This window comes from Oncorhynchus keta, chromosome 5, assembly GCF_023373465.1.
Source record: "Oncorhynchus keta strain PuntledgeMale-10-30-2019 chromosome 5, Oket_V2, whole genome shotgun sequence".
Classification (NCBI taxonomy): Eukaryota; Metazoa; Chordata; class Actinopteri; order Salmoniformes; family Salmonidae; genus Oncorhynchus; species Oncorhynchus keta.
In genome coordinates this window covers 22,037,563-22,046,569 of record NC_068425.1, presented here as the reverse complement: position 1 = coordinate 22,046,569, position 9,007 = coordinate 22,037,563, and positions in this window count along the sequence as shown.

The window sequence follows — 9,007 nt, the reverse complement described above, 5'->3', positions numbered from 1 at the left end:
TGATCTTTTTGGCCTTCCTGTGACATCGGGTGGTGTAGGTGTCCTGGAGGGCAGGTAAGTTTGCCCCCGGTGATGCGTTGTGCAGACCTCACTACCCTCTGTAGAGCCTTACAGTTGTGGGCGGAGCAGTTGCCGTACCAGGCGGTGATACAGCCCGACAGGATGCTCTCGATTGTGCATCTGTAAAAGTTTGTGAGTGTTTTTGGTGACAAGCCGTATTTCTTCAGCCTCCTGAGGTTGAAGAGGCGCTACTGCACCTTTTCCACCATGCTGTCTGTGTGGGTGGACCATTTCAGTTTGTCCGTGATGTGTACGACTAGGAATTTAAAACTTTCCACCCTCTCCACTAATGTCCCGTCGATGTGGATAGGGGGCTGCTCCCTCTGCTGTTTCCTGAAGTCTACAATCATCTCCTTTGTTTTGTTGACATTGAGTGTGAGGTTAATTTTCTGACACCACACTCCGAGGGCCCTCACCTCCTCCCTTATGGCCGTCTCGTCGTTGTTGGTAGTCAAGCCTATCACTGTAGTGTCATCTGCAAACTCGATGATTGAGTTGGAGGCGTGCATGGCCACGCAGTCATGGGTGAACATGGAGTACAGGAGAGGGCTGAGAATGCACCCTTGTGGGGCCCCAGTGTTGAAGATCAGCGGGGTGAAGATGTTGCTACCTACCCTCACCACCTGGGGGCGGCCCGTCAGGAAGTCCAGGACCCAGTTGCACAGGGCGGGGTCGAGACCCAGGGTCGCGAGCTTAATGACGAGTTTGGAGGGTACTATGGTGTTAAATGCTGCGCTGTCGTCGATAAACAGTATTCTTACATAGGTATTCCTCTTGTCCAGATGTGTTAGGGCAGTGTGCAGTGTGATTGCGATTGCGTCGTCTTTGGACCTATTGGGGCGGTAAGCAAATTGGAGTGGGTCTAGGGTGTCAGGTAGGGTTGAGGTGATATGGTCCTTGACTAGTCTCTCAAAGCACTTCACGATCACGGAAGTGAGTGCTACGGGGCGATAGTCATTTAGCTCAGTTACCTTCGCTTTCTTGGGAACAGAAACAATGGTGGCCCTCTTGAAGCATGTGGGAACAGCAGACTGGGATAAGTATTGATTGAATATGTCCGTAAACACACCAGCCAGCTGGTCTGCGCATGCTGTGAGGACACATCTGGGGATGCCGTCTGGGCCGGCAGCCTTGCGAGGGTTAACATGTTAAAATGTTTTACTCGTTAACGTTGGCTGCAGTGAAGGAGAGCCTGCAGGTTTTGGTAGCGGGCCGTGTCAGTGGCAATGTGTGGTCCTCAAAGCGAGCAAAGAAGTTGTTTAGTTTGTCTGAGAGCAAGACATTGTGGTCCGCGACGGGGCTGGTTTTCCTTTTGTAGTCCATGATTGACTGTAGACACTGCTACATACTTCTCGTGTCTGAGTCGTTGAATTGCGATTCTACTTTGTCTCTATACTGACGCTTAGCTTGTTTGATTGCCTTGCGGCGGGAATAGCTACACTGTTTGTATTTGGTCATGTTTCTAGTCACCTTGCCCTGATTAAAAGCAGTGGTTTGCGCTTTCAGTTTTGCGCGAATGCTGCCATCAATTCACGGTTTCTGGTTGGGGAATGTTTTAATGGACGCTGTGGGTACAACAGGAACATATCTCAGTCCACGTGATGGAAGCAATCTTGAAGCGTGGAATACGATTGTTCGGACCAGCGTTGAACAGACCTGAATAGGGGAGCTTCCTGTTTTAGTTTCTGTCTATAGGCTGGGAGCAACAAAATGGAGTCGTGGTCAGATTTTCCGAAAGGAGGTCGGGGAGGGCTTTATATGCGTAGCGGAAGATAGAATAACAATGATCCAGGGTTTTGCCAGCCCGGGTTGCACATTCGATATGCTGATACATTTTAGGGAGCCTTGTTTTCAGATTAGCCTTGTTAAAATCCCCAGCTACAATAAATGCAGCCTCGGGATATGTGGTTTCCAGTTTACATAGAGTCAAATCAAGTTCTTTCATCGCCATCGATGTGTCTGATTGGGGCGGGATATACACGACAGTGATTATGATCTAAGAGAATTCTCTTGGTAGATCATGCGGTCGGCATTTGATTGTAAGGAATTTTAGGTCAGGTGAAAAAAAGGACTTGAGGTCCTGTATGTTGTTATGATCACACAACGTCTCATTAATCATAAGGCATACAACCCCGCCCTTCTTCTTACTAGAGAGATGTTTGTTTCTGTCGGCGAGATGGGAGAAGAAGCCAGGTTGCTGTTCTGACTCTGATGACGTGTCCCGAGTGAGTCATGTTTCCGTGAAACAAAGAACATTACAGTCTCTGATGTCTCTCTGGAAGGCAATCCTAGCTCGGATGAGTGGGGTGGCAGGCCGTCTACGGAGCCTGACCAGAATACCGCTCCATCTACCCCTTCTGCGGCGCCGTTGTTTTGGGTCGCCGGCTGGGATCCGATCCATTGTCCTGGGTGGTGGACCAAACAGAGGATCCGCTTCGGGAAAGTCGTAATGGTCATAATGTTGGTGAGTTGACGTTGATCTTATATCCAATAGTTCCTCCCGATTGTATGTAATAAAACCTAAGATTTCCTGGGGTAACAATGTAAGAAATAACACATAAAAAAATACTGCATAGTTTCCTAGGAACGCGAAGTGAGGCGGCCATCTCTGTCGGCGCCAGAATAATTCCATATGTGTTATTTCATAGTTTGGATGTCTTCGCTATTATTCTACAATGTCGAAAATAGTCAAAATAAAGAAAAACCCTTGAATGAGTCAGTTTTCTAAAGCTTTTGACTGGTAGTGTATGTGTCATATCAGTATGTGTTCTACATGATTAGCTTCTGCCTTTGATGCTTAAGTAATAGGCCTGATGTAAGAGTGAGGTGTATGTGAGCTAGAAGCTGAGGGGAGGCGAGGCATTTGGAGGCAGCAGCCAGGGTTGACTTGCAGCTCCATTCCAGCGTGTGGGCCCTTTCAGGCTCTCCCGGCTGTAACAGGTTGACGTGATAAACTCTCCAGCAGCAGCAGCAGCTCTAGTCAGATGTGGCATGGTACCCCACATCCCCCCCTCCCTGTGCTCCTCTATTCTTGGCCTGGTGGCTCTCTGTGGCACTGGGTGGCTCCAGCGCTCTGGATTTACACCTTCACAAGGAAGTAATTGATTTCTTTAATTTGTTTCAAGAGAAGCCGTTGTCAGCCGACCAGGCAGCCATTTTTCAAGCCACTTTAATTAAATGCCAGGTCTTTAGGTGTGATATGAAATTCGTTTGGCTCCTCTGATCTTCTACTCCACAGACAATTCATTAACATTTCTTATGTGCCTTTATGTTTTACACAAAGCTTCAAAAAGGAGCTCAACTGTGACATTTTGGTTTCTGTACCATATATTTAATCATTTCTTTACGTGCATTTAGACTGCAGCGATAAAGTGTGTCTGTTCCACATAAGATAAAGCAGCCTCTGTAGAGTCTCAGTCTGAAAAGGAATTCAGAGAAAGGATTACCTGAAATATCCATCCAGGAACACTTAAAGTTGTATATCATTGTTTTAGTATTATTGTAGAAGGTATTAAAATATGCCTTTAAGCTGTAGTACAACTTTGACCATGGTATTATATGTGTGACCACTGCTAATTCCTGGCTTTATTGACCTAGATAAAATGCTCATACTCATAGAAGATAACTTGTCTTGCTGCATTTAGCGGTTCAAGCCATTCTAAATGATTACAAGCTGGTTTATAGTTATACTTCTGTTTCATTTCCGCCCCAAAAGTGTTTTGTGTTTCTCTAAGCCTGTACTGAATATTACATTTGTCTGTTGAGTGATGCTATATGAGACAGGACAGCTGACAATAATTATCTGGTAAACTATTCTCGCCCACAGAACAGGGTTGCATACACACCTCCATCCCCATAACATCCTCCTGCCTGCCTGCCTGCCTGCCTGCCTGCCTGCCTGCCTGCCTGCCTGCCTGCCTGCCTGCCTGCCACCCCACTCGTTCTGACTCAGAGCTCCTCCATAAGGCTCCTCTCCACAGATCCTCTCACAATGGCGCTCTCTCCTTCTCATGGAGATTCACAGCAGCTGCCTCCTCCTGCCTGCCTGCCTGCCACCGCCCATCCACACTGCACTCCCCAGCTTCAAAGAGGAGGAAACATGCTGAGACTCATAAAAAAAAGGGGAACCTGCTCCAGGATACCACATTACCTCTCTGTAAGAGTTCTGGGTGAAACATTCCTTAAAATATCGTTTTTTTACACAAACGAGCTGGGATGGGAAGTGCAGCTTGTGAAACAAGCAAGGCCAGGATTTCAAAAGGGATTTTTGGAAAAAGGTTTGAGCATGAAATGGCAGAGGACGCGTCGTAAACGGTACATTAAAAGGAGTCCCAGATCAATTTCCCCAGCCAAATGCTGCATTACAGGAGTCATTTTGACAAAGTAGCCGTGTGATTATTTTGTATTTCCATTTGAAAGCAATTAGCTAGTGGCTGGGTCTGTCCCTTGAGTTTCTGTGGCTGAATGTAAGGAAAGACTCAAGATAATTGCTGTGAAATGAACAGAGCGCGAAGTGAAGGGAAGCAGCAAAACGTCAGGGTTCCCTCTCCACGGAAACGCCCTCTGCCTTTGTCGGTGCACCAGAAAATTAGGCAGCAAGCGATAACAGAGCTTGAATGAGTAAACGTCGGGGCCGAGTGATATTTACTCCATTCCAGGCTATTACAGAAATTGAGTGTTTCCCTGGGTCTCACGCTGTGCCGCCAGAGTGGCTGAGTACAGGAGGAGGAGGTTTGACACACATGGCAGCGCTGCAGCCTCCACTGCCATGAGGGAAAAGCAAGTTGAACAGCAAAACAACAATGTTTGTATAACAGCACGCACTCCATCCAAACACATGAAGTAGCTTTACTTAGCCACAGGTTGGCACTATGTCCGTTCACTGAACCCTGAAAGGACACAAAGAAGTTTGAAGAAATGGGAAGGGACTGACCTGGTGTTTTCCCCTTGTCTAATGTATCTTAGCCGGAAGCTGCCTCCTCAGCCCCTGCACTAATTACTGGCTTGCTCAGAGGCAGCTGTCCCTTGGTATGCCTTTCATGCCTCTCTTAATTATGTTGGCCAGGAAAGAATGTGATTGTTATTGTCATTACTCTCGTTAGTAATTAAGCATCTATTGACTCCATCCAACATTCAGTCAGTTTCATTAGGCCTGAGGTCTAGAGATATGGATTAGTCTCTCCCAGCGTCACACGGCCAGGCAGGCAGACATGGCCGTGGAGCACCACCACACAGCACCACAGAACACCACACAGCACAGCCTTCCACTGGGTGGTTGAGGTTTACAGACGAAGAAGAAGAGGAGGAGGAAGAGGAGTTGAAATGTGGCTTTTCTCCCCCCTGTGACAGGGACAACCTTCAGCCCGCACTCAGCATGGAGGTGGTGAATGAGGGGAGTCTCTCTCGCCTTCACGCTGTGTCTCCGTCAGTGACGCTGCAGCAGTGACTGGCTCTCCCGGAGGTGGCATGGCAGCCACGGAGATTACTGAGGCAGGAATGTCAAGAATCTGCTAAATCCTCAACCAGAGGTGGATGTGGGTTGACCGACAGGAGAGAAGGATGAGCGGTGGCGCTGGGGAGAAAAATATGACTTGAAACACCAGGGATTCCCTCCCATAGGGAAAGTGGCAGAAGAGGGTAGAATAATAGTCTCTGGGATGGGGGTTCAATAATCGTCCAGGAGTGACAACGAGCCAAAAGCAATTCCTAACTGAGAACTAATCCCCACTTTTTGCGGGGCGAGGAGAGAGGGAGATAAGCTTGGAGGTTAATGCAGAGGCAGCTCTCCTCTGTCCTCCTCGGTGACAGCCCCTGACAGGCGGACCCTAGCAGCACGGCTTGTTTATGTTAATGTAGGCGGCCAAGCAAGCTCCCACGCTGCGCTCCACCAATAGAGACGTCAGAGGCTCGTCAGAGTGGCACGGCAACCTCTCACTGGGGCACCCAGAAACTCTGCCTCCACAGACGGGGACACGCTAGGGCTCTACCAGTCAACCAGTGCACTTGATATGAACAACAGCCACAGTTTGCTTTCGAAAGCGCCATGCTCAACTGTCATGCCCTTTCTTTTCATGAACCTCAGAAACAATGAAAATACAGTTTGACATTACGGTATGCTCAGTATCCCGATGTGTATTTCTCAAAACATTCTGCACAGTTAGAGAAATTATGCTCTTATTTTCGTCCCAGTTTATTAAACAGGAACACATACAGTGTTTCACACATTCTACTGTAAGTTTGTTGTTAGAAAACATACGGTATCTTTAAAAATGATGGGATGATTCATGAAGACCCTCCTGCCAGTTTGTCATGAATCAATAACAACAATATGACTGCCTGTCCTCTGTATGTTCTTATCTCCATGTTCATCTGGTTGATACTCTGGGCTATCTTCCTCATCATCAGCCCTGTCTCTAACTGATGAATGGGTCTGCCTCTCTGACCTGGAGTCCCCTTGTTTGTGTCAGAGTGATGTAGGGGCTGACCTGTGGATGTGGCGCCCAGATTAGGCGGGAGCCAGGTGGGGACGTGGAAACAGATGAGGGGTCAGAGGCGTGTGAGAGATGCTTCTCTTTTGGGTCTCCTTCACCCCGCCACGTACAACCTGCGCCAGCCTTTCATTCTAATCTGATGATAATGATATTTGCTCAGACGACCTCTGCGTACACAGTGTAATTACCCCTCCAGGTCTCTATGATCTCGTCTATTGGAAATCGATGGGCCATAAGAGGACCCCATCAGAGCTTATTATTATCACTGCTTGGTTTTCGTTACAACGCGATCAGATTTAATATGTTGTGTAGTTTTTTACGTCATGTTTTTTTCATCAGCTGGGGTGGTTAAGCAGGTGTCTGGCCACTGTCAGAACAACATCCCCCAAAAACCTCAGCATGATGCAACGCTTTGTTGCTTACCCTTCACTTCACACTGAAGCCATTACCACAGGCTGTCATCTAAGTATAATCCCTTCCCTTAATGACACCTTGCTCTTAGTGGTACTCAGCACTATCAACTTCTGTCCATGCGTTCGAGGACTCTCTTCCATTAGATACTCATCCATGGTCAAGAACCCTTCGAATCAGTTTCTTCTCCCTGTTGATTGAGACACTCCAGTAGGGCCTCGGCCCAATAATTGTCTGAACCTAGCTCCTACAGACCGTTTTCTGCGGCTGCCAAGGGCATACGTATGGCCCACTGATCTGGAGCGTATTGCCATTATTTCTGCTTTATGAGATCCAAACTTGTTATTTCAGGAGTCACAAATGTCTTTGCAGTGACCTTCCGTCTCTTCCACCTTCCCTATCTGTTAGTGTCACTGTTGTCAAGGAGATAAGAGGATCACCGGTGAGATTCCATCAATGGGGAAAATGGGCACTGCTGAGATTTATTATTGGAACAATGGGGATGACCATGTCTATGCAATTAAACTGTCATTCTGGACTTACATCTGGTATCAGGTCCATAGAATATGTCCTTGAAGTTTACCTTTAGTTTAAGCATTGCATTTGGTGGGTTGTATGTTTTGAGTCATACTACGGGCTCACCAGCTTTCCATGAATTTCCTTCTATTGTAAAAGGTCTGGCTCAGTCAACAACTTGGAGTTGTCATGGGTGAGTGAAATGAACCTTATAACACAGCTATCAACATTTATTGTGCACGAGTGTTCCAGGGATTCCAGAATGCCTGAGACTTTAAAAACCCACCCGTGAGTGTTCAGCAGGGTCACTGACCCCTGAGCTGTGGGGATAGTGTCTGGGGGTAACAGTTTCTGGTCGGTAGAGGTCAAAAGTCAGAGTTCGAAGGAACAAACATGGAGGCAGAAATATGAAGAAGGATTACATTTAAGGAGAGGGGCCAAAGGAGGAAGGTGAGAGGATTGGATGTGGTCGGTTGGCAACATTAAATTGAGTGTGAAAAGTATTTTTAGCTGAGGACAGAAAAGGTGACAAAAAGGAGAGGTGGAAGTGATCGATCTGTTTGTGCAAAGGGCAGAGGACTGCCGAGACACAACAGTGGGAGCCATGAATGAAATAGACTCAAGAGGATAGGAGTGCACAACCAATGTGGATGGGGAAAGGAGAGGCACAATTAATGAGGAAAGGGTAACCAAGACATGGGAGATGAGATATGACTCTGTACCCCGCTATAGGGATTTTCTTAAAACTGCATTGTTGGATAAGTGCTTGTAAGTAAGCATTTCACTGTAAGGTCTACCTACACCTGTTGTATTCGGCGCATGTGATGAATACAATTGTATTTAAGTTGAGACTGGAGGACCGAGGCTGCAAATTACAAGGCTATACTGACAGAAAAGATACGGATACGGATATCTACTGTAGACATACAGTATGTCTGTCACATGACGTTGGCACAAATCGAGTAGACGGAGGAAGGAGACTAGTGATGAAGAATAAAGCAAAGTGAACAAAGGCAAAGGGAATAAGTGGCTGCGAATCAAATTCCAGACAGGGGTTGGTGGACAAAGGACAGATGAAACAAATACATTTTTAGATTTTGGTCACAAATTCTCTGAAAGGACTAGAAGGAAAATGCCATCTCCCAATGAGTATTTCATTCTGCCAAGGATTTGTGGAGTGCCGGTGACTTAAAGTGATGAGTGAAGTGAGAATGAAAAAGAAAGAGAATAAACAGTTCCAATATGCAGCTTTGTACCCAAGGACACGGAAAACACTTCCATCCTGCTCCATCATTTCCGAGGGATCTGATGCCATTGTGCCCACTGTCACATCCTACCCTACAAGAACACATCACCATACAGCAAATAGGCCTCAAATGCAATCTGTGGTAATGCCACACCCAATGGTTGATCACCAAACTATAATTTGGACCGTGCTTACCAGAGAAACAAAACGTTTAATGGTGCTCTGACATTGTTCCATGGTAAGGAAAATATACTGAGCACAAATATAAATGCAGCATGCAACA